At 40.7% G+C, this 27,328-nt stretch overlaps 1 protein-coding gene across 1 annotated transcript in view; it reads left to right on the top strand.

Moving 5' to 3' along the window:
* Positions 1-27,328, top strand: part of GABRG3 (gamma-aminobutyric acid type A receptor subunit gamma3) — a 600,858-nt gene that overhangs the window by 265,364 nt on the left and 308,166 nt on the right. The window lies entirely within an intron of this gene.

The following is a 27,328-nucleotide window of genomic DNA, read 5'->3' as shown; positions in this document are numbered from 1 at the left end:
TACTCTGAATAAGAAGGAAATTGGTATGCTTAGATTGGAGAAAAGGATATTTAGTGGGTTCATAACAGCAATTTTCAAATATTTGAAAGGCTGTCATTTTGAAGATGGATAAAAAATGTGCTCATTTGTGCTCTAGTCTCCTTTTCTTATTACCCTTTTCACAGCCATGTATGATCTTGTATACTATGGAAAAATGCAGTGTCACTAATAAGGGTTGAAAAAAACTAGTCCATTTAACTATTATTAAGCTGGCTGCTGGGGTACTACGGATTTCTGGACAATGCATGAATAGAAAGAGTGAATCTTAAAAAAATACTTTCCAAGAATAGACCTCTCCTCCCTATAGTTGATAGTTTAAGAGCAAAGTAGAGGAATTATAGAGGGAAAAGGGAAGGGCATTCCTCTGTCATTTGATAGACTCTTGGTCAGGATTATTAAAAGTGAGCAGTGAATTTGGGTGTTTCAGTTGTCAAATCACAAGCACCTTGCATTGAACTGTTTTTGGAAGATGGTGTTCTCAGCACTTTATGAGAATCAGGCTCCCTGTTCATGCCACAGACTGGAAGCCCCAAAATGGAACTGCTCAAAATTGCTAGTTGCTTTTGAAAACCATGGCCTTCAGTTAAGTGATTGCACCCCCACCTGAATGTACAGCAGTCCCAGAGATTAATTATGTGGGAGTTAAACTAAGTGAAGAATGCAATCTAAGCAGGAAAACTGGTCAAATAAACCTTTAATGCTATCACAGCCCACCACAGAATATGTCGTTTGTCAAAATTAAATGGTTCATGAACTAAAACTTATCTATCTGGAACTTATTTGGTTTTAAAACAAAACTGGAAAGTTTCTAAAATGTCAAAATGTCTTTTTTCCCATACTTTTGGAAGAAAAACTTTGGGATATTTTTTTTCTTTCAAATGTATTTAGCTTCTGAATATTGTATTTTACAAAATGCAAAGTCAATTAAAACCAAACATTTTTATTGTGTAATTGAAAAAAAGCTGCTTCACTCAATCTGAAACAGTATATTTGAACAGATTTCCGTTGACTTAATAAACTTTGGGTCAGATCTTTCACTCGCTTGCATATTTCTTAAAGAAGAATTACCAGTATTTGTATGGTTTGTGTATAAAACATGAAGCTTGAAGTTATGGATGCATTTTTTAATATGAGAATAATCATCCATATTCTTTTAGGAAGAATAATAAATTGCTGTCATTAAGGTATAATTGTTTTTTTTTGGGGGGGGGGGGAAGCTGAAGTTAAAATATCTTGTTTGTAACTGTAAATCCTGTATTGTAAGGTTAACTAAAAATAATCAGTCTTTTGGAAGGTAAGAAACACTGATACCGGAAAACAATTCCTTTTAGCATGCTATTTTTATTTGAAATTGGTTGCATTTTATTTAAAAGAAACAAAAAGAAAAGGAGCAAAATCACAATGGTAAATATTACCATCTGCAGGACCTACACCTACAGCATTTTCCAGTGTGTGTACCTCTCTCTGACATTTATAGGCCAAATCCTGAAAGGCAATAGGTTGCATTGTTGTTGCTCTAGACCTCTCAGGGTTAAGTCCCTACTCTCAGCTTTTAATTTATTATCCACATTTAGTATGTGTATCTTTTAGCAGTAAACTCCACTCAGTTTCCTTTTCAGATATGTTATGATCATTGTAATTCTGCCCTTCTACTGCAGAACCATACCTTACTTTTGATTGCCTGTTGCAGTCCTAGATTGTGATGGAAATGGGTTTTCAGCTACAAGGCTCTATCATTTCTTTTTCAGTTGAATTCATTTTCTCCTTTACAAGGGAGATAGACCATGCCCTGTTATCATTGTTGTCCTCTGTCACAGATCTCAACCAGTTGATGTCCTGAATGCTGAAGTCATATACTATGATTTTGAAAAACTGACCTGTTGTTGGACTCCTTACATTTTTTCCCCAACTCTATTTAAATTTTCCTTCCATAGTTTTAAATCACTGCATAGATCTCCATTAAAACAGTTTTCAAAGGAAAATGTCAGCATGCTACAAACAGGTAAATGAAAACAGCTCTGGTTAAACAATGACAGAAGTATTCACAAATAATTTTCCGGCTGAATTCCTGGGCTTTTGTTTAAAAGCTCAGCATTAATGCTAGCTTTTATTTTTGCATATAGACAAGTGTTAATCATTATAAAATATAATTACTTTTGATGCATGCATAATACTGGTTAACGTATCCATTCATGCAGTTCCAAATGACCTGCAGGGGCTTTGTGATTCAGGTACTTAGGAGTTCCCAGCTGGTTAGAAGTTTACCTCAGTCATGGAGCTTTCATCCACATATTAATGTTCATTATTATGACTTTTTGCAGTCTTCACTCCTCCAGGTGCTAGCAAATGTAGCATAATGTGGAAGCTAAAACACTGAATGTTCAAAAGGCTACGTATTTAAGCAGGCTTTAATCTTGAAGCACTTCAAAAAACCTTCAGAACCTAGCTTCCTGAATAGACAGTGCATCTGGCTTATCATTGAAATATATCTGGAAAGTGGTTTCTGCCAATGCACAAATCAGAATGGCATCATTTTGTGCCCAGTTTCCACTCAGTTTGCACTGGCACAAATTCTGCACAACATGTGAAATATAACTTAGCTGTCATTGGGAGCAGCTTTGGTTCAAGTATGCTGCGTTCATCATTGTTCAGAGAGCTTTTTGACTAATGCTGCAGTTTAAGATTTCTTAATCAATGCTTTTATACAAGAAACATTTAAGTCTGCTGCAGTTACACTCTTTAATTAAAAGAATACATATTGGGTCCACCTGCATAACAAAATGTATTACCATTTTTACTCAAATTCAAGACAAGGTTTTCCCTCTGTGTAATACTAGAAAAACAGCCCCTCATCTTGGATTCAAATATAAGGCAAGGTGAGGGAGGAAGGTGAGGCATGCAGGCAGCTACTGTGTTTCCAACCCCAGCCATGACCTGGAGGCTGCTTCCTGCCTCCCCCAGCATCTCCCCTCCTACCATGACCACTGTTGCATGGCCAGGCTGGGCCTGGAGCAAACACATGGTCCATGCCTTGGGCTGGAGCTGAGGCAGCTCCAGCCCAAGGGAGAGCTGGGGGGTAAGTGGCTACATAGATTCATAGATTCATAGACATAGGGTCAGAAGAGACCTTGCAGATCTTCTAGTCCGACCCCCTGCCCTGGGTAGGAGAGAAAACTCGGCTGAAATGACCCCAGCTAGGTAATTGTCAAGCCTCCTTTTAAAGGCCCCCAAGGTAGGATCCAGCACCACTTCCCTTGGAAGTTGGTTCCAGATCCTAGCTGCCCTGTCGGTGAAGTAGTGCTTCCTGATATTTAGTCTGAACCTACTCTCTAACAACTTATGGCTGTTATTCCTTGTTACTCTGGCAGGCACTCGGGGGAACAAGGTCTCTCCCATTACCTGCTGGTCCCCGCTAGTAAGTTTATAGATGGCCACCGGGTCCCCTCTCAGCCTTCTCTTGAGAAGGCTGAACAGGATAAGGTCCCGTAGCCTCTGCTCATAGGGCCTGCCGTGATGTCCCTGGATCATGTGAGTGGCCCTCCTTTAGACCCTCTCAATGATGTCCACATCCCTCCTGAAGTGCAGCACCCAGAACTGGCCGCAGTACTCCAGCTGTGGCCTGACCAGTGTCACATAGAGGGGGAGTATCACTTCCTTGTCCCTGCTTGTGATGCATCTGTGGATGCACGACAAGGTGTGGCTAGCCCTGCTGACCGTTTCCTCATATTGTAGGGGGGTAGCAGCAGCAAAGCCTGTGGCAGGGGAGCCAGGCACTGAGGGGGAAGGTGTCAGGGGATGCAGGAATGGAGAGTCAATTAGCAGAATGGGCAGATTTTTGGTGGGGTGGTACTGTGGAGGAGGTGCTTTTTGACTCCCCTATTGCCTGCCTCCCCCAGCTACTTTTCCCACAGCAGTGCTGGGGGGGGAGTGGGGAAGTTGTGAATTTAAGACAACATCCAATAATTTGATTCTATACATGGAAAATTATTACAAATATATAATTTTTTCCATGCTTAGAATCTAATTATTTGGGGGCATGTTAAATTCAGAGTCATCTTGGATTTGGGTAACTGCACGTTAGTCTCTCCAGGGGCCCTGACCATATATCCTGTTTGCTAATATGTTTCTAGGCCCGCATGACTGTACCTTCACTGCTATTGTTGCCTATACTAGCCAGGTTAAGCTAGCAGAGTTTGGCTGGAGCATACTACAATCACATTTTCATTTTTTCTATGCAAACAGGGTGAATATTATTGCAAAGCACTTATGCTTGCTCCACTTACCATATTCCGATGCAAGCCCATAAAAAGCAAGGAAGTGAAAGGTTAAGGTACCAAACACTGTATGTATACATTTTAAATATACAACATTAAAATGATATACATATATATATCATCCTAATCTTTATATACTTTCCTATCACCATATCTATAGCATAGATTCATAGATTCATAGTTGTCAGGGTCGGAAGGGACCTCTATAGATCATTGAATCTGGCCCCCTGCATAGACAGGAGAGTGCTGGGTTCAGATGACCCCAGCCAGATGCCCATCCAACCTCCTCTTGAAGACCCCCAGGGTAGGGGGGAACACCACCTCCCTTGGGAGCCCATTCCAGATTTTGGCCACTCTAACTGTGAAGAAGTTCTTCCTAATGTCCAGTCTAAATCTGCTCTCTGGTAGCTTATGGCCATTAGTTCTTGTGACCCCCAGGGGCACCTTGGTGAGTAGAGCCTCGCCAATTCCCTTCTGCACCCCCATGATGAATTTATAGGCAGCCACAAGGTCACCTCTCAACCTTCTCTTGCGGAGGCTGAAGAGGTTCAGGTGCCCTAGTCTTTCTTCATAGGCCGTGGCCTGCAAGCCCCTAACCGTATGAGTGGCCCTTCTCTGGACCCTCTCCAGGTTATCCACATCCCTCTTAAAGTGTGGCGCCCAAAACTGCATGCAGTATTCCAACTGCGGTCTGACCAGCGTCGGATAGAGAGGAAGTATCACCTCCTTGGTTCTGTTTGTCATGCATCTGCTGATGCATGATAAAGTGCAGTTAGCTTTGATGATGACTTCGTCACACTGACAACTCATGTTCATCTTGGGGTCCAGTAGGACTCTGAGATCCTTTTCCACTTCTGTGCTGCCAAGCAGGTAATTTCCTAGGCAGTAGGTGTGCGGGACATTTTTCCTCCCTAGGTGTAGCACTTTGCATTTCTCCTTGTTAAATTGCATTCTATTGTTTTCTGCCCATTTGTCCAACCTGTCCAGGTCTGCCTATTGTTGTTCCCTGCCCTCCGGTGTGTCCACTTCTCCCCACAGTTTTGTATCATCTGCAGACTTGGACAGAGTACACTTCACTCCCTCGTCCAAGTCACTGATGAAGACATTGAAGAGTATCGGTCCAAGGACCGATCCCTGCAGGACCCCACTGCCTACTGTCTTCCAAGTCAACACCAACCCATCCACTACCACTCTCTGGGTACAACCCTGTAGCAGATTTACCACCCACCGGACTGTGTAATCATCCAAGTCACAGCCTCTTAAGTTGTTCACCAGTATGGGGTGGGATATCATAATGAAGGCCTTCCTGAAGTCTAGGTAAATGATGTCAACCCCAGCGTAGCCTGGCCAAAACACCTCTACCTTAACTTTCTATTATTCCCCATGTTCCACAGTAATTGCAAATATTGCAGTAATGATTAAGTTCATAGAGGTATGTCTGCCCAAGAACAGTTCAAATGGGAGAGCAAAACTGGTATTCTTAGAGAGAATTAATATTGTTAAGCATAAGCTGAGGCTGTGCTGTAAAGTGCAGCCTATGTCATTGCTATCAGACACCACCATAAAAATAAATCTACTGTTACAATATAATCCATGCAGCTGGTATCCATATGACCTGCTGTTATACAAAGAGGATTATGTTAAGAAGTATCCTGTATTCTGTATAATTAACATCTGTCCATCTAGTATTGTAGGAAAACTTAAAGCAAAATATTTTTTTATTCTTTCAACTAGATAACATAAGAAAATTCTTAATATTCCTTTCTCCGTGACATACCTCTCTCCCTTTTAAAAAAAACAAACTTTCTGTTTATTCTGATGGTATCAGGAAGCAAGTTTTGGGGCCATGGGCTGTTCACCTTTTAATTAAAAAAACAATCCAACAAGGCTTGCCTCTCTGAATGTGCCCTGTAGCCACACAGGAATGTTTCAGTGACGTTGTTTTTCATCTGAAAATGCCAGTTCTTGGAAACAGAAATGTTCCACAGAGACATATTTAACTTCTACTGCAACACAGGAAAGATTCTGTTAGAAAAATACACAATTTCCTGTCAGGTCTACTGACAGGATGCTAGGCAAAGCTAGCTGTGAGGATAAGCAGCTCTGAAGCCAGAATCAGTGTACTCGTAACTCACTGTTTCACGTGAACAGAGGCAGTCAAGTACTCCATTTTGTAGATCAGAAAAAATATTTTGATTTTTCTAGAGGATTATTTTTATTTTTATTTCTGCAGATTTTTTTTGCAATTCCTACTTTTCATTTCCATTTGGAATGCAAACTCTTTCAACATATGGGCTAGGTACAGATAGTCAAAAAGCCCAAGGGTTAATTGATTGAGTCTTCAGAGGTTAGTCTAAGCTGCATAGATTGAACCAATAAGCAAGTGAACAGACATTCACTTTTGTTTCTGGAAATGCAGTCATGTGCTTGCAGTGGCTCAGGCCAGAAGCTGGTAGGTGCTAGAGCATACTTCCCTGCTCAGCTGGAGCAGCCATCTTGGTCCAAGGCTAACCTGCCCACCTTGCAAGGGATTGGTTTTGCAGGTGGGGCATGAAGTATCCTGGGGAACTGTGAGTTATCTTCAGTCTGAAGGGGATCTGGGACAGAAGTTCAATAAACTGATCTAACCTAAATCAGTTAAGTCTGATACTACATCCATTGAGTTTTATCTTAAACTGTTTTGGGCCATTTTGAAAGTGGTTTTTGTGCACTGAACCTCTGTTGTGTTACAGATTTGAACTGGTTTCCAATCACTTATACTGTCTTATGTGGAATTTCTGTCCCTAGCCACAATAATTTCTCTCGGAACAGAAATTCCTAGTTCTAACGAGTGCCATTTCTCATTATTATATCTGTATCTGGTGCAATAGCAAGCAAACATTCCACTGGAAAAAGGGGGGGAGGGGGAACACTACAGCCATTATTTTGTCTCCTGCGGAATAGACAGTATGAATTTTCTCTTCCTACTTTTGAAATAAAAAAAAAACCCTCTTACAATATCAGTAAGTCTTGCCTCTCTTCCAGTTGTTCCTGGAACAAGCACATATTTATTAGTCCAGGAAGCAAGAGCTGTGAACATAGTGATGTCTGAAATTCTCACAGAAACATTCTCAGAGTTTAAAACACATTCTTTTTTTCAGTATAGTGCTTTGAGGAGATATGCAGCAAACATGGGCAGGCAGGAGTTGAAGCAAGTAATTTAATTTCTAAGACAGTACAGAACATCTAGAGAATGAAAACTAGTTTCTAGGAAAGTTGGTCCCTGGCCTTGTGTAGACAATTTCTTCATTCTATAGTCCTGTGTAAGGGGAAGGAAATGTTTAAAATAACATAATAGAATCAGAGATCACAGTGCCTTCTAGTACTGAAATGAGTTTATTGGATTTTTAGTTTTTTTTAAACAGGTAGTGCTTGAATGATTAACTGCAAAGTAGAGCTGACATTGACCTATAAAGGACTATTGGAAGTATCTTTTATGATGTTATTGTATAAGAAAGTATTAGACTGCTATTGGTCTAATTTTATTGATCCAAACATTTTGAAAATGGAAGTCAAGCTGATTAAATCAGTATGTGGCACTAAATGAGTTGACTGAAATATCTTGTTAATGCCACAGCCATAGCTGGTAGGAAGGAAGTGAGCACCTTGTCCCGCTGTTCATCAGTTGTAGCTCATTGGCCTTCAGCATTTAACAGTGGTATGAAAAAAGTGTATGTTGATTAGAAAAAGTCAATGTAGTTTGAGTTATAGAAATTGGATTTACTTTCAATCAGTTTCCATTCACTCACAAAAGTTTCCTGAAGCAGTTTAAGCACCACTTCATTTAGTCTCAGGGTCTCTGGGTGCCACTCTTAGAATAAAATCCAGCATGACTAGTTTTTGCCCAAATACCAGTAATGCAAGTCACGTAAGAGCAAGTTCCCTTACACGGCAGCTAGGGGCTTGGGCTGTACATAAACCGAGAGCAACATAGCATCATTTGTTTGCTGTCAATTTTGTAAAAAATGCTGGAAAACATACAAAAGGGATGATTTGCATGATTTTATAGTCTAACTCTGAATGTAACTGGATTACTACTTTAAATTATAGTCTCCCACTCCCAGTGTTCTGTCAGGATAACATTCATAGTGCCAGAATGATCCACAGTAATGGCTAACTGGTTCCAAAGTGTCGTTCAGGTAAAGGAAGCATTTTGAAAAGAAAATTGAAAATAGTTATGAACATGTTACTGTAACAGTACTTACATAGCATAGCCCAGGAGTGGGCAATTATTTGGGCTGAAGAGCCACTTAGGGAGTTCTGGTGAGCTGTTGTGGGCTGGATCAGCAGCCCCGCTGGTGTAATGTTAATCATATCACTCTCTTGTAGATTGCTGGGTAGAGGAAATTGGTATGCTTTAACCATATTAGTCCAACAAGCTGTTAGACTTAGAAAACACTTTGACTTTGTATACTCAATTCCTAGTATAGCAAGGCCCTGATCTTAGTTGAGGCTGCTTAATAATGCGATATTATTAATTACAGTTTTATCCTAAAGTCTAATTTCTCCATAGTCTTTGTCCAGAATACCAAAGATTCATCCTGAGTGTTTTACGTACATTGTGGGCCCATTTACCTGAGATGCTACTGCACAGTGGTTACTGCATATTTATTTAATACTTGTATAATCAGCTACTAAATATGCAGTAACCAGAGTTACTGTGCAGTAGCACTGCTAAATGCCTTTTTAGTGACACTATTGTGCAGCAGCTTCATAATACCACACAGTAGTGTATTAGCACTGTCCATGCTGTGATGTGCTACTGTGCAGTATTATTTGGTTACTGCGCAGTTAGCATCAAGCCTCCAATGAAAGAAAATATGATTCTTCATAGATTTCATAGACATTAGGGCTGGAAGGGACCTTGGAAGATCATCGGGCCCAGGCCTCTGCCCCAGGGGCAGGAAGTCAGATAGAGTCAAAGGATCCCAGCAAGATAAGCATCCAGATGCAGCCTGAGTGGATGATGCAGAAAGCAAGTAAAAATCTCATGTGTTTGCAGGCATTTGCTAACAAGAAGAACACTCTGGAGCAACATTTGTGGCCAGTGAAGTGAGCACTGAGGATAGACATGGCTGTGCAGTGTGGTTATGGGACAACATACAGAACTTGCAGACAAGGCAGGAGACATCCTAGAGTTGAATGCAGAGCCTGCCAAAGTTCCTAGCTCAGAGACACCAAAAGGAAATATCCTTCAAAAGTTATCCTTTAACACATGGTAACTGCTATCGAGAGACTTGCAAACCCAGATGGCTACAGCAGTAGCATAACTAGGGGGACAAGAGGGTTGGGAGAGTTGGGCGCCTCAGGAGAATATTCAGAGAGGGTGTCAGAACGGCAGCCCCCAGAGAGCCCCATGCAGCTACAGCCACAGCAACCTGTATCTGGGGAGTTTGTGCTAAGACAGGAGCAGCCCACATACCTGCCACAGCAGTCTTTGTATGAACCTCTGCATAAGTGTACTCTTCCCTCCCTCTGGAGCCTCAGAGACTCCGAAGTGGAGCAGACCTCCCAAGCAGAGGTGGCCATGCTTCCAGTCCCATGTGCCTGGAATCATGCCAGGCACCCTCCATAGCCAAGAGCCAGAGGCTGTCTCTGCGTGGAGCCCAGAACCAAGGGGTCCATCCAGGTGGAGAACTCGGAAGTGCCAGGGGGAGGTCTCAGACTCCAAGGGGATCCTCAGGGTGCAGCGTGTGGCCATCTTCATTGCACTGGTGGAAGTCCAGCTACTGCTATGACTACCTTTCCTCAGGGTTTGTGTGCAGGGCCTTCCCACTTGCCCTCCTGGGTGAACTCCCATGCTAACTTGTGCACCAGACCTAGAAGCTGATTCTGCAGCTCTCTAGAAAAATGTTAAATCAGGATTTTTCTACAGCTGAGTGTTTGTTATTCTCAAAAACACTTTGCAAACACAGATTCAGCTTAACATAGTGTTTGTGTGGTAGCTTTTCTCCCTTCTCCACTCCCTATTCCCCATCCATCTCACGCACACACACATACACACACACTCTGAACAACCTGGAAAAAATCCTTAAGTTATGACCTTTGAAATCTTTTTATCAGGGAAATACTGTTGAATGTAAAAGTAGAGATGGGGTTCAAATGAAAAATATGTTGGTTTCTATTAGTTAACAAAAACAGCAACATCTTAACTGCTGCGACTAAAAAAATAAAGCAGAGGAATTTCCTCTCTTACCAGTTTCTATAGAGACAGTATCCTCAAAGTCATCTTTACTTGCAACCATAAATAACTTTGATTATGCAGTGTAGAAATGGAACTCAATCATAGAATCTAGTCTATGTAAAATGGACAATTTTGTTAGCATAGTGAATGAGAATGTGTGCCCTCTTGCTAAAAGAGACTGATATTGCAAACACCATCTGCCTAGTGTCACAGCCCTGGTCAATTTTCCTTTTTGGGATACTTCCTATTGGTTTCAAGATGTTAAATCGAAGGTCAGCAATTTTTTCCTGCCACAGGCCACTGTTTTTGCCCTGGGACCCTGCTGTGAGCTATAAATCTCTGTTCCCCTTGTCTCTCCCGAGGCACACAAGTGGCCTGTGCTTACTCTTGACACCAGTTACCCTAGCCTTTGGCCTGGTGTCCCATGATTTTCTCATGGAAGAATTAGGCAACTGTGGCCTTGACTACTCCACAGTCTGATGGCTGGGGAATTGGCTCTGAAGTTGAACCCAAAGGGTGGTAGTTGATGGAACCAAATCAAGGTGGCACTCAGTGACTAGCAGCATTCCCCAAGGTTCCATTCTCAGACCTCCACTCTTCAATGTCTTAAATGATCTGGACACTGGCGTCAAAAGCAAACTGGCCAAGTTTGTGGATGACACCAAACTTTGGGGAAGAATGTCCATACTTGAGAATACCCCACCAATAGTACTGCGCAAATGCAGCAACAGTAATTCAGCTACATCAATTCAGGATGTGGCTCATGCGAGCAGTGCAGTGTGTTTGAGAGCACTGGCATATAGCATGATACACTTGCAATATAGACATGTCTTTAGTTTCCTCACGATCTTTTGAATATTCTTTGGGATCTGATTGGAGTCCTCTAGGATGGAGCCCTCCCACATAAGACTTCTATTTCAAATCATGGAATCTCTCTCTTTCTCCTGCAGCCATTTGCCTTCTTCCTTGGTTGGTTCCACAACCAAAAAGGGACTCTTCATTAAAAATATATGTCTGATTTGTTCTTGTGTCTTACTTCAAACCTTTCTTGTTTCTTCAAAACCCTGTTTTGTCACCACCTTAGCTTTTCTGACTGGGGATTTTTCTTGCTATCATCCCCTACTCTCTGAAGTTTAATTTGGTCAAACCTGTTTTCTTTTGGCTCTGAGACCTTTTTTAGCATACTCATTTACTCATTGTTTTACCAGAGCGCAGTAGTTAAAGTAAGCAACTTATGTTTGTCCTGTTGCGTCTTCTGATAGTCAACCGAAGGCTGATCCCCAATGCATAAAACTATTCAATGACACAAAAATATAAAATTAAATACAGTTAATACATTCTACATAACGTTTCCAGATTGCCACACATTTGAGTTATTGATGCATGCTAGCAGTTAAAACTAGTGTGTCTCCTTCTATAGTGGTTGCTAACAGCTAATCTATTTTTCTTGTAAGCACGCTGGAAATATACCTGCATATCTACTTGACTTAGTCTACAGTTACATTACATTGCAAATGCAATAGTTTACTAGTTTCCCACAAAGGTTAATTAAAATTAATGCTACTCTAATTATACTCTATATGTATCAATTTCACTTTATCTTAATAAGTTATTGCAAGTCCAATGTCATTACTCTTAATTTGTTTTGCAAACACGTAAGTTCAGACAATAATCATGAATAATACAGGTCATCCATTAGAGTTAGGAGTGAGAATTATCATCAATCAGTTCTATTTCTGGTGAAGAAAATATAAATGATTGAATGCTAGAAGCCTAAACTGTAAAATACTATGGTCTCTGTTCAAAAATGTTAATGTGTAACTTATCTCTTCAAGGATAACTAGTGACAAATAGATGACAATTATATTTGTGATTGGAACTATATCTTTGGGTCTGCAGGCTCTAAACAGTGGTTTACTAGGGGTGACAAGCCAGCCATGTTTCCTGCCTATAGCCAATTTGGATTCTAGCTACAAGCTAGTCACAGGACCCAAGGGGATTACCTGAGACTGATTGTCTTTCTTGAATATAAATAGCTGGGGAATCAAAGCTGGCAAGGAGAGTCATGTTAGAATAGTTAATTACAACCACTGCTCTTGCACGTGCACTATATTTTTATGCTGTGTGCAATGAGTGCAACCTCAGCTTTTAAAACTCTTTTCCAAAATAAAATGGGTTGCAGAAACTGCTCCTTGCTGAATTAACACTGCTGTACAGCAGGTATTCACACTTCTGTTTTGAGGTATTCTGTTTTCCTTATTTAATCATTGCCTTCTGTTTTGCTTAAAGAATACAGTACATATTTCTTCCCTTCATTTTACCTGATCTAAAATCCTAGTTGAGAAAGTCCAGGATGGCCAGAGATCTCCCAGCCCACTAGTCTCTCTCAAACAGGAAACATGTCTACCACACTGTCAACTGGCTCATAATGCCTGCTGATTTTTGTGGGGTGTTTTTTATGTGGAAAGAAACTCAATAAATCATTTTGTGAGCACTTCCCCTAATCTCCAAAATCATCATGAAATCTGGCTGCTTGAATACAATCCCTTAACATTGCAAAATCAGTGACATGAATCTCTTTTCCCAGCTTACATTCATGTCTATTAATTCAAGATCTTGCCTGGGGCAGTTTATCTTGAAGTTCAGGGAGCTCCCTTTGATGTTTTTTCAACTTATGTTTTTGAAACATGTTGAATTTTAAAAACTTCTGTCTGTACCTAGGTGGGGATAATATGGGCATATCTTCAATTGAAAGAAAATTAACTGAATAAAAATAAGTATAGCATTTTTTTCTTTGCCCTAGTGTGCTATACTCTATTTTTATGGTTTACTAGTGCTCCTTTTACTTCTTACAGCTGTAGTTTATCAGTGAAGTTCTTTTGACCTAATAGCCTTTTATTTAAAGTAATTGATTTTATCCTTTGATTTCTCTGCTGGTTGGCTCAAGGGCCAATGTTGACTATAGATTTAAAAGTCTTATCATTTTGCCTACATTAAAATATATATTATGCATTAGGCAAAAAAATGAAAATTTCTATGACTATGTGGCTATTAAAATAAAATGAAACAATCTGGAATTATCATAGTTACCTGAAGTAACACAGGACAAAAAGGAAATTGCAGTTAAGGGAGATTAAAGTGGACTATTATATATATTTAGGAAGTTTTTTAACCCTAAAATTGGGCAAGCACTGGAACAGGTTACCTAGATAGGTTGGGGAATCTCTGTAATTGGCAGCTTTTTAAGTGCAGGTAAGACACATGTCTGGCTGGAATGATTTTGACAGGTCTGACCCTGCCTTGAGCAGGGGGATGGACTAGATTACATCCTGAGGACCCTTCAGCCTGATTTTTTTAATGGTACTATCAGATCATTGGTAAACATAGCACCTGCAGAAACTAGGCTCATCTTCCAAATCAAATATCCTCTTTCTCAGTGGTCTTTTATTTTTATATTGTTCCTAATTAATGTTAAATCTACAACTAAACTGATGCAGAGGACATAGTGTACAATGCTCATAATAATACATAAATTGTAGCCACCATGAATGGCAAATAAGTTTTCTGGAACCACAAGAACATGTTTTTCTTCCAAAGTGGCAGCCTGTGATTCTGAAACTTCAGAGTAGGATAAAGGGTCACTTGGTGACTTAGCACACTTAGATCTTTACATGGATTAAAAGTACATTCAAAGTTGCATTTGTTCACTGAAGATTGAGAAGTAAAATGAATCAGCAAAACAGCAAGTGTCCCTATAGCTAGGGAACTGAAGAGAGATTTTGTGTTAAACTTCAATGGAAATGAATTTGTTTAATATCCTGGGATCCTGGTTTTCTCTGATTTTAAAAAATCCCCAATTTTCAGTTAAAAAAGTATCCCCAAACCACACTTTTGCATGATTAAAATGAAACACCACTAATATATATAGTGTTTCATTAAAATCATGGGAAAATGTGAATTTGAGGTTCCTTTTTTAAAATAAAATATTGGGGATTTTTTTTTTAAATTAGAGAAAATCAGGATCCCTGTATTATGTTTCCTGCCCTATAGGAAGTAGAAGGAAGTTCCTTATGGAGATATGGAAAGAATAATATTCATGGAAAACAAATTATGTAGACATTAGTGTAAATTTACCAGGTATTTCACAACTTGTGTGCTTGTTCTGCTTTTATATTTTCTTTTTGATTTTATCATTTATATTGGTAAGTTTACACACTTGGTGAAATTTATCCCTTCCTGTCCACTTGTGGTCATGCTCATGGAATACAAAAGAAAGACCAATAAGTTCATTTTGTTTCTAAAATTTATCCTTGCTCTAAAAACCTACTCCCAAATGGATGTAGAGACACGCAACTGCAGGTGCCAATTTAAGGTATGCTATGTACAACTGAAAATCAGCCTACTTGTGTAAATGTGTTAATATAATTTTAGACAACCAAGTTAGAAAAAATTGACTATAGAAAGCAGATTAATATGGGCATCTTTTAAAATTAATTCTTTCATTTCAAGGTAATTTTAATGGGAAAAGGATCCTAATTTCAATTACCTTCACATCTTCACAACTTTATCTTCCAAACACTAACACAATGTGAAAATGGTTTGGCTAAATTCTGAAGTAAGAAAATGTTGAAGTTGCAGTGTAAAAGGACCTGGCCCCCCCAGGGGCAGCTGGTGGCCCTATGGCTCTTGCCCAGCTCTATCTGTAAGGTACCTCCCTTGGTTCCTTACCCGCCACACCTTGATCTTATTAAAATATTAAGGAAGGGGGGATGCCTACAGGTCTTAGAGTGAGCCCTTGTCACTTCTGGCCACCAGCAGGTCCTTCCCAAATGCTGCTGGCCTCAGTTTACACTCTAAGTGGTCCCTCTCATCCTGTCCATGCCCCCTTAAAGGCTAATTACATGGTTCAAAACCACCCCATATATCATGCTCATTCTTCACTGATGTTATCACTCATCAGCCATTTCAGTTTGTTTTATAGGCTTGTCTGCCTCTCTCAGAAGCTTCACTCCTAGAGCTACTCCCAGACATAGCCTTCCCACCTGTATTCCCCACCAGGCACTTTGCTTACACAAGCTGGTCCCGGGCACCATGTCCCACTCTAACAGGTTCCTGTCACTGCTTCTCCCTGTTCTTCAAGTTCTTGGCTCAATTTGGGCTACTGTGCCTTGATCCCCAGGCTGTTGTGCTGTGGCAGCACACCTTTAGGTGCTTGCCACTTTAAGGGCTCGATGCAGGCAGCCAGCAGGTGCCTGATTATGGTAGCCATTTTAGGACCCAGCTTATATAGGGTGGTGGCAGCATTCTGCTGCCAGCTGCCATGAGAGTATTGCCCTATGCAGGTGGGTGGGCCGCTTTGGGATCTGGCCTTGAAGCTGCCCCCTGTCACATGTGCTCTGTCTTTGCCCTCTCTAAGCTACGGGCCTCTGGCCCTGATCTCTGGGTTGCTTTGCCCCAATCACCAGGCTGCTGTACCCTGTACCCTGCCTCTGCCCCTCTCTGGATGATAGCTCCCACTTCCCTCCCCACCCCCCTATTCCCTGGCTTATCCATTCCAAGGCTATTCCTGGGCTCTGGCCTTGCTCCCAAGACTCTATCTGTTGCCCTGTCCCTAGACTCAGTGCTGCTTATCCTCCTCATTATATCTGGAGCCCTGCTGCAGCTCCGTTGCCAGGAGCTCCTTTCCCTTTGGCTCTCATGGCTAGACTGCCTGATCAGGTCAGGCTCTAGGTGCACCTATGCACAAGCAGTGAGGCTGTTCCAATGCGCTGTAATTAGAGTGTGTGGGAGGAATGTTGATTAACTAAATATGCTGGAGCATGGTAATTACCACAATTCAGCAGACTCCAGGGTCTTGTGTATTAGTGTCCCTGTGCATAAAAATGGCATTGGGGGCATTTTAATGTAAACTAATCAAGCAATCTTTGGTTAAAGGAACCCTGCTGTGATTTATAAGTGCAAGGACACTGATACACAAGACTCTTCAGGCACTTTAATTAGAGTTAATCTCAGAGTCACTTTAATTAAAGTGCACTACCCCTGACTTCTGGAGCATGCATATAAATGGTCTGGGCCTATATATCTCAAACTTGACCTCCTTCTTGTGTGGTAATTCTCTAATCAGTCTCCTGCCACGCCTACAGATTGTTTCTCAGGAAGCTGCACTCTCTTAAAGTCACAGACTCACCGAGTGCCCTGTCACATGCAGACTCAGCATTAACTCCAGCCCCTGAATGACATGAATTATAGAATGGTCGTTTTTCTCTCTTTTGTATCTTGTATAGGTTCCAGTAAATATAAAATGCCATACAGTTAATTCTGGAACTTGCCTACAGTATCTTGTAATGTTCTTATTCTCCACACTTAAGGCCTATCCTACCTCTTTGGCACTTTAGTAGACTCAAGTACCATTAATTCATTTGTTTTTGTAATGTCACAATCTTGATCTGAAAAGTCGCAAAAAGATGCAAGGAGGAGGAGCCACCCATTTTTGTATTAAGTGTTTTTCAGAGGCTTGAATAGGATAGGATCATACATAGGTACCAAATTCCAGTAAGATGTCTAACTGATATTCTAATTACCACATTAGTATATTTTCATGGATACTTTTCATATAACTTTAAAAAATATTTTAATAAATTAAAATTAGACCTGTATTATACATATTTTTCCACCTGACACAGCCTAAATTAAGGGGAATTTGGAAAGAGAGATGATAAGCCACAAATACCTTGCAGCTACATATAAAAGCAATCTGTAAGAAAAACCTAAGAAAGACCCAGGCTCCCTTGTCCTGATGCTGATCTTCAACTGGTGCAAAGAGTTACCAGCTCACGGAAGAAGGTGAGGATGATAATAATTCACAGGAAAGGCAAGCCAGGTAAACCAAGCAACAGGAGGCCTATCACCCTGTATTCCATTATCTACAAGGTGTGTGTCAGCTGCATGGCAGCTCAAATTACTGACTGGGTGGTGAATGGAAAGGCCATTAGCTTGAGCCAGAAAGGCTTCCTCTTGAATTAAAGGTGCTACAAGCAAAGTTTAGTATTTCAGATGGACATTACCTGGAGGGCAAGGTAGTGTACAGTGGCATGGCTAGATATCTCCAACGCCTCTGGCTCCATGCCCCACCACCACACCTTCAACAGCCTCTGGGAACTCGGGATGCCAGATGGGACCATTGACCTTGTCTGAGAGCTCTATGATGGCTGGACCACAACCATCCAGTCATTGGAGGGAGAGATGCGAGACATCCCAATCCAGACTGGAGTCAAACAAGGCTGCCCACTCAATTTCATTGTCTTCAACCTGGCCATAGAACCACTCCTCTGAGCAGTGGCATAAGGCCATAGATGACTCAACCTCTACAGACAGAAACTGAGCGTCCTTGCCTACTCCAATGACTTTGTCTTCCTCACCAGTGAGCCAGAGCAACTACAGAAAATGCTGGACATCAGCTCCAAGACAGCTGAGTGGGTGGGGCTCCACTTCAATGCCTCCAGTGAGCTTCCCTGCATGTTGACTGCAGAAAAAAAAAAGGACTGTCCTGGATTCCACTATCACCATCCAAGGCAAGCAGATAAAGCAAGAGGTACTTCCACCTGTCACTGGGCAAAGCAGACCCCAGAGGAAACCATCCATGGGATTATACAGGATGCCTTGTCCCTGCTGCCCCCTGGCAGAAGATCAATGTGGTGAACACCTTCCTCATCCCTCACATCTCATCCATTCTGAGAGCTTCAGTGGTCTCTAAGACCCCTTTAAAAAAGGCAGACTGAAGGGGCTGCTGAAGAAGTGGCTTCACTTGCCTCTCAGGGCTGACAATGAGATCCCACATGCCCCCTACCAGCAGGGAGGTGCCTATGTCCCCTCCATGGGCAACCTGCCTGGATGAAACAGTGAGCAGCATTGCCATCAGCACCCTGAGGGAGGCTGCCCACAGGAGGATCATCAGGCAGCCCATTGGCAGAGACCTGTCCACCTTCATGAGTGGCTTGCTGGAGGATGAGTTCAGCCAAGACAGCAGGGACTGCATCTCTCTGGAGCTAAGCCCACAATACCACATGCCACCTTGGGAAGCACATCAGCTGTTCTTGGACCTGGTCCAAAGAGTACCAGGAGCTCCCAGGCCCCAATGTCAGCCACATCACTGTGACCTGAGGATCTGCCTGAAGAGGTTCCTAAAGAATGCCATTTGAGTCAGTGACCTGAAGGCAAAATCCAACCATGGTAAGGTTTTCAAGCTCACCTTGAAGTGTCACAAAAGCAACCACTTCATGCTCAGCAGGAACTTCATGCATTTTGCAGACTAGTGCTTCATCAACCATGCCTAACTCAACTGTCTGACAATCAATGGTGCTGTCCCATATGGGAACTGTAAGAAGAGGTGCTGAAGACATATATAGGAATGAGAGGCCCTCTCTCACATGCTATGTGCCTGCAAGCCCCAAGTGAGAGCATGGCAGCTCTGCCACAACACTGTCCAGGACCACTAACTTGGCCTCTGCTGGAACCATGTCTGTCAGCCACACCATTCCAGGCTGCAAGAGCCAGCTGCACTCAGACACCATCATGGTCAATGAGAACAGGTGCATCATGATGGTTGACATCACCACCTTTTGTGAGAACCTGTGGCAAGCCTTTCTTAAAGCCCAATAGCAGAAGCAGACAAAGTACTAGCCACTGGTGGATGCCCTGAGGAGCCAGGGATATGAGGTGTCCCTTATGGTGCTGATTGTCAGGGCACTCAGCGCATGGGAACCCAGCAGCAAGAGTGTCTTGTGCAGCTGCCCAGTATTCAAATGCAGACTACATGTGAGGTCTTCTGCATTGTTTGTGGAGCTTAATTACAGATAAATCACTTTGAATTTTATTTACTGCTTTACTATTAAATTTCTTATCCCTGATATTGAAAATCAAAATATACATCACAGGTTTATCTTGGAATTCTGAAATGCTAATTTAAAGAAATTAAATAGTTTTCAGGAATTATAAAACATAATTTCCTACTGCATAAAATCAACAAGGAGAAAGGGAATAAAGTAGCCAGAGTTAGAAAATATTGCACAAGACAGTACTATTAATTGGTAAGAGAAATCAAAATATGTGGCCTTTTAGTCCTCACATCAGGCAGAAGAAAAACAAAACATTATGTTTTCTGAACATAAATGGTCTAAGATGTTAATATCTGAAAAATTTGGGTGATAACATAATCTGTGTTAAGGTTACAAATACAGATACAGCTTCTTAAGTGGCTAATCATGGTAAGCAAACAATGATGACATATCCAAAAGGCAAATGAAGTGATGGCTATAGAAATGTGGAACTGAGCAGTTATGAGCTGAGGATTTCTGACAATACAGTCTTCTTAGTTGCTTTGAGTGTTTTTTTTTTCACTGTAACCAATACCAAAAAATATGATCAAATCCAATGCAGACCCTAGATTTCAGGTCCCATCCCGTATGACATTGTTACTTGATGAAACTGCTCCCATGGGTCATAGTTGCTATGTAGAATATTAAATATCTCTCATATTGGTATACTGAAATTAGAGTTTACTACAGCCAGTTGTTAACAATGGGATGAAGCAGGCATAGCAAAGACAGACACTGTGTAACTACCCTGAATGTAGCACCCCTCCCTAACATCTCTGCCAACACCTTTTAGAGCTGCTGCTCTCCCCATTGATTTTGGTTGAGAAAGAATTGTCAATGTCATATTGAATTGGTTTTTAATAGCATCAAGGGATGACTGCCTTTTTGTAAAGGCTTGAGTAGCTTGTGGTGAACACCATCTAATCCCCCAGAATTCAGTGAAATTTGAGGGAGTTCAAGAGCATTTCAAGATCATAGGCTTATAGGAAAACAGAGGTACAAGGGATGTCCTGAGATAATGTAGTCGGCCCTCGACCCAAGGCAGGATCATCTTTGGCTAAATGAGCCAGGTCAAGTGTCTAACCTGCTCTTGAAAATTTGCAGGGATGGAGATTCCATAGCTTCTCTAGGTAGCCTGTTCCAGGCTTGACTACCTTTATAGTCAGAAAGTTCTCCTGAAGTTGCAGCCTAAATTTCCTCTACTGCAGGTTGAGGCTTCAAAACATGAAAAATATTTTAATTTGAGTCAGAGCTTGATAATACAAGCTTGGAATACAGAGGACAGCACATTTCTGGTAGCTTTTACAAACCTGGTAAGATTGCATTTTGTGTTGAATTATCAGCTTCTTATACTCATAGAAAATGAAGAGTTTAAAGGAAGGAACCATATGTACAACCAGTCTGAAAGTAAGGTTTCAGCTAAACTTTGTTGGTTTGTTGCTATTGATATTCTGTATGTCATAAGACCAAATTGCTGGATGAATGAGCTTGAATTCTGCATTGTGTACTGACTATTTTTGAAAATAGATTTTGGAAGATATTTATTTACCATATAGAAGGTAATAAAGGATATAATAAAGAATTCTAGGGAGTCATTCTTCAAGAACTTTCGAAAATTGCTAGGTTTCTTTTAAAGAAAGGAAATTAAACTGTTACATGGCAGGTATGCACGGTGTTCTGAAGGCAAGAAATAAGCAATACAATAGCTCTACTTCATTGAGAAATAGGCTGAAAAAGTAAGAATAAAACATAAAAGGAAGAGACTTTTTTTGTGTACAGAATGATAAGTTTGAATGGATGACTAATAAGGGTAATAAAGACTGAAAATTTGAGAGTATTTAAGAAGTTAAATAGACCTCTCAAAGATCACTAGGTAGGTGCCAGTAGTGGCAAAACTTTTTTCTTGTCCAAGCAAAAAGGAGTAGTGGATTGTGTATGAAAATGGACCACAATGCTAGGGAAGGGTCTGGTATAAGTAAATGAGGATAGTGGAAATATGATACACCTGAGGCTCTCAGATAATTCTTTCCCAAAGAATGAGGAAATACATAGTATCTGTATTGTCTAAGGAGGTTCAGGATACTTGTAAAAGGCACTTCTGCCGGAGTCTGTACTTAACATGAAAATTGTTCAGAAGATGGGACTTTAATATAGCTTTTGAAAGCTGGCTCTAAGTGCAGCTACAAGAAAAAATATGGAATGTGTGGTGTGGAGATTAAATTAAGAAAAGGTGGTCTAATTTGGATCTGCTGTAATGAATAACGGTACTTTCCATCTAGCTCACTTTTCAGCAAAAGCAAAGACTTCCAATGGAACTTGTAGGGGAAAGAAAATGTTACAAAGGTAACCCTGAATTACTATGGCCATTTTGGGTAGCCTGAACAACCTGGCATGTTATTTTGCAAACAATATTGGCTTTTAATAATACAGAACCAAAATTGTTTGTGTTTTTGCCCCCAAACCTGCTTGCTTCTTTTTCTTTCTCCTTAATTTCCCTGCACCAAGCAAAACAATACACTTCCAAAATGTATTAACATCCAAGGTAATAACATGGGACCTAATTTATTTTAAATCATACCTCCAAAGTGAATGCCATAAAAATAATCATTTAATTTTGACCACAAGGTAGCATTTAACATATTAGAGATATTTCTTCTAACGGCTGCATTCTTTCTTATCCCACTGAAGGTAAATCATAGGAAACAAAATACAGTAATTTTAGCAGAAACATAATAAATTTTTTCAGGGTTGGGGGTGGGGAAAAGGGGAGAATTCATCCCTACCGAGACTCACCACTCTTGTCACTTGAATGACAGCATGTGTTTGTGCTGCTGCCATTGACACACAGGCAGCAGCGTAGGTTCTCTGAGGGCTGCTCTTAATGCCACGTCCACCCTCTCCCCCAACCCTGAGGACAGGGCTTTGCCTCCAATGGTAAATCTTCCCAGGGTCATTCCAGCCCCCTTCCCTTGTCCTGCTACACTATGGGACATGGGGCTGCACAGGGCCTCTAGGGCTGGGCAGGGCTGCCCTTGCTGTAGCAGACTTCTGAGGGGGAGTAGGCCGTAGTGACAACCCCATATTATCGGCACGTGAGCCTGCCACTCCATTCACCCTGCTATTGGATTTTAGCCATTCTTGTCCATTTCATTCATAAAATGAAATGTCTTTATACTAGTTTTTTTTAATCGTATTCTATTGTTCACGTAGGTTTCGGGTTAACGTCCTCACCAAACATAATTCATCAGGAATTGTGGCACCTGAATGAGGTAACTTCCTAGTCTAATGTGCTTGGCCCTAGCTGGAGAAGAATAGGTATGTTTAGTGGTTCCCAATCTGTGGTACAGGTACCACCAGTGGTACGCAGTCAACCTGTCAGTGGTACGCATGGACAGATTTATTATAATTACTTTATATGACAAAAATGTTCTGGTGGTATGTAAGGTTGTATCATTTTAAATTGCTGGTGCACAACCTGTTAGAGTTTGGGAACTGCTGAATTACAGGAGAGACCAGTCCCATGCATTTTGTTGCAAGGCCTAGGTTGCTGCAACCCTCAACAGTAATTGCAGGTCCTTCTCAGCACCCAGCTGAAGCATACCTGGGGTAGATAGTCTGGAACTTTTGCTACCAATCTCTCCTGAGCATATGTAAACCTTTCCCTACTCCCCCAGGGCTTATGGCATGGCTGAATTTTGGACAAGTTTTTAAGGGACTAGGAGATTCAGTCCCTAATACAAAGGTCACTCCCTCTGCTAATTTCCTATTTTCTAATATAAGGTACAAGGGCACCAGAGTCTCTCAAAAAGATTATTGTTAGAGGTTTTTTTCTAGCCTTGGTCTTGGAAATACCTGGTTTTATTTCTGGCTGAAATAAAAATAAAGCAGCCTAAGGCTGCCACCTGGCTCAGTAAATCAGGAAAATTTATGAGTCTTATAATGGAAAGTGTCAGGCAACCTTAATGACAGACAGTGCTACCAGTCCTGCCAATCAAAAAATGGCTGAAGATTTTGAGGCAGAACTGTTAGTTGTGCACAATAATTTTTTATTTCCAATAAACTGATCTAAGTTAAATTTGCATCTTGTTTAAGTAGAAGTTGTAGGTGTTGTGATACCATAAGTCTATGTAGATGTTTTAGCCACACATTACACTTTGTTAAATTTCCATTAGGTTCTGATCATTCTTTTTAAATCTTCCACTTCAGGCATTGTGCAGATTATAAGCACCAAGGTGTATTTGTCTAAAGATTACTGGCAGGAGGTATATCTTGTCTGTGACTGAATATTCAGGTCTCTGGTAGGAATGGGGTTGCCATTTCAAGATATTAATATATTTCCAGCACAGATGTAATTTGTGGCAGCAGGTGCTGTACTTTGATCATTGATTTTCATTTGCTTGTTGTCTTTCTGGATCATTTCAGGCTGTTTGCCATTCAGTTAAATTATCTTTTAATCTACTTAGTAGATTTTACTCATATAAATAGATTTTCATTTCAGATTTGTTTCCTTGCTTCAGTTTCTTCTGTGTCTGAGGTGTATTTCCTCTTTTTAATGTATCCATTTTCAGGTTTGAGTCATCCAAAGTAAATGTCTTTTCCTTTCAAACATTGTTATTCAAAATAATTAGTTTGAGCTTTGATGTACAAAGGGGACTGGACCTGATGGTTCTGAAGGCTTTTTGCAGTCTCCTTTTCCTGTTTAAGTTTGGTTTAAAGTGTTCAGGTCAAGAAGAATTTTTCTCATGTGACTAGGTTGACCACCAACTGTTGTTTGACTTGCTTTTCTTCTGCTAAACTTCCTAATTTATTTGAAACTCTTTTTCTGTAGCTTTTGTTGTTTTTGACTCATCTAAACAAAAATTATTACACTCTAGAAAAATGGTTCTCCACCTTTCTAGACTCAAGGCACCCCATTCATAACTTCTGTGAACTGGGTGTTACTCATTTTAAAAACTACCATATTTACTCAATTCTAGATGTGGTTTCCCTTCATTTAACATCAGGGGGAGCCCCTCATCTTAGAATTGAGTGTGAGGGTTAGGGGGGAGTAGGTGGCTGCTATGGCTTAGGCTCTCACCTCTACCCAGGATCCTGTCATAGCTGCAGTTGCCATCTGCCCCCACAACTCCTCCTTCTGCCTCTGCATCACCCCATCTTCCCCCTACAGCAGGGATGAACAATTATTTTGGCTGGAGGGCTGCTTAACAAGGTTTGACAGGTGCCCCACCCCCTAGCCACCATCTTGAGACTAAATGTCCCACCCCTAACCACTGACCTTTGCCACTGAAAGTCCCTCCCCTTGCCCCCCAGAAATACTTTTTGGGAGGGGGGACTGCCATCTTAGAACCAGCGAAAAACAAAACATAAGCTAAAAGTCAGACAACTACTTTAATATATATTTCAATTTTTTCTGTTTGTGTACTGTATATAGAGGTGATTGCATAATAACTCAAAATAAATTCTTATGGGGGAGGGAAGCAGATCAGGAAAGCATAGGCAGGAGGTGGAGTAAAGCAGAAAGTGGGGCCTGAGTCTGCAGGGAGGCATGCAGGGGGCAGAAGTGATAGGGTGAAGGCACAAGCAGAGGAAAGCTGCTTGACCTTCATCCAATATCTGCCTCCCACTCCCAGCCCCCCTGCATCAATGCGGGGGGGGGATGCAAATTAAAGATGACCCTTCAATATTTAGATTTGACACATGGAAAATTACAGCAAATTTAAATTTTTTCCATGTATAGATTCTAATTATTGGTGGGTCATCTTAAATTCAGGGTAATCTTAAATTCAAGTAAATACAGTTATTAATTTATTACAGTGCTTATCTCTTTGTGGGGCCAGGAAGTGCAGAAAGGAATAGGCCAGGCAGGGAGAGCCTACACCTGCTTATTTGCTCATTCTCCTACTTGTGCCTACTCATATATGCTAATCTCTTTATACCTTACTTATCTCCATACACTTCTTGCAGCACTACTCAAAGGATCTTTAAGCACCCTAGGGCAGCCATGCATCCTGGTTTAGGACCATTGCTGTCAAAATGCTGACGTTAGGTGCTACCCTGCTTGTGTGTTTTATTCTTTATTCACTAAAACATGACTCCAGTACTATGTAAATTACTTTCCTCGATTTTAGGTGCTTACAGCAGTATGTTGCTGGCTTCTAACCAAATTCCATCACCTAAAAACTTCCCAAAGGATTTCAAGCCTCTTGAATGGTCAAAAGTAATTAGCACTGGCTTACTATCAAAGAATGAAAAATTGTAACAAGATCAATCCTTATTTTTGCCAAAGCATTCTTCTAAATGACTTGTCTATCTAGTGCTCTTGTGAATTACTCTGAAGCCTGTATGTTGTAATCAAGGCTTAAAACAAAGGCTTAGTGTAAGGTATTGTCTTGTTTTAGCGTCCTGTCATCTTTTTACAGTCTTCAAATGCAATTTTTCCATTGTGAAATTCACTGGATTCAGACAGAAGTTGCAGCAAGTAGCCATTCTTCACTTCTAATCACTGTTCTTCTTTGTGCATAGAAACAGAGAAAAACTTTATTAGGCAAATTCTCTTCCATTTGGACTTTATACATTTTAATGTCAGTTGAACTGTACGAATTCATCAGACGAGAATGAAGGCCATTTTACTCAGGCAGATAATTAATGCCTCAGTGGTTCACTGACCCATACTGCATACTCTTGTATTCCTCACTTCATTTGTCAGCAAATGATTTCCAATTCCAAAAAAATATAAGTTCAACCCACAAGATATTTTAATAATCATTTTCTGTTAGTACCTCTCTTAAGGGGTGAGCACTGAGTGGAACTCCTGCACCTATCTACTTAGAATAATGTATGGACTTGTTTCCTTTAGTTTCTTTCTGAATTTGTCATACTAATAAATAAAAACATAAAGATTATATTTAGTTTTGAGGTATGTACTATGAATTAGGTCAGAGATCACTTTTGAAACAAACATTCACAGCTGAACGTTACTGTCACAAACTCACTACATTTTGAGGTGTTTGTTGGATATTATGCATGTTTTCTTGAGTTTGTTTTACTGATATGGCTTGTGTAGTCTCTTTGTATAGGTAGCATCAACTTATATTCATCCTTATTATTATGGCTGTATGAATTATGGTATTTGATATGAATGTAATGTTTATATTTCATATTTTGGTTAGATCAGTTAGCAGGGCAATTATTAATTTGAGTGTCCCTCGTCTATTCACACTAAAAAGAAATAATCAAGGATTAGTATCTGACCTAGGTATGTATAATTGCCAATCAAAATACACACTTGCAGATGTGATCCAAGGAGATGAGTCAGGTCCTTCCAGAGGATAATATATTTACAATTTAAAGAGTGCAGCCTGTGGCAAGGATGACATCTGGCAGTTCAGGCTATTCAGGAAAAGGCATTTTTCACAGTGGAAAATTAAGTGAGATTTTGGATTAGTAATCTTTATGTCTGATCATAATTAGAACAGGAAAGACTTCTGATCTGGTAAACAAATATGCCCTTGCAGGAAGGAGGGGAGTTATATGCATAGTGGAGGCTCCTCAAGAATCCAATGAATGATGTATGGACATGGTCAAATAAAAAGCCATGCTAACGCTTTGCCTTGAGAGAAAGTGTTTGCCTGTGTATAAGGTGTTTTGGGGCTAGGTGGGCTGGGTATTCTGGCTGACAAAAGAAGTTGAAGGGAACCTTGATAGGAATTTTAGAGGTAGGAGCTGCTTTATAACCTGTTGATCTGAGTAGAAACTGCATTCTTAGGTTTAAGATGCAAGATGAGCTCAGATTCTTGTTCTGATAGTTCCTTTTATGTGTCCATTCTTCTCTTTCTCTTTGTATCTAAAAATATGGTTGCTGATTTCTTATGTCTTCTCTTGTTTGGATAACACATTTTTTTGGTCATTTTTTATAACTT

This window comes from Crocodylus siamensis, chromosome 1 (assembly GCF_052110815.1).
Source record: "Crocodylus siamensis isolate JL-2025a chromosome 1, ASM5211081v1, whole genome shotgun sequence".
Classification (NCBI taxonomy): Eukaryota; Metazoa; Chordata; order Crocodylia; family Crocodylidae; genus Crocodylus; species Crocodylus siamensis.
The sequence above is the reverse complement of the archived record's forward strand: the minus strand, read 5'-3'. Positions and strand labels throughout refer to the sequence as shown.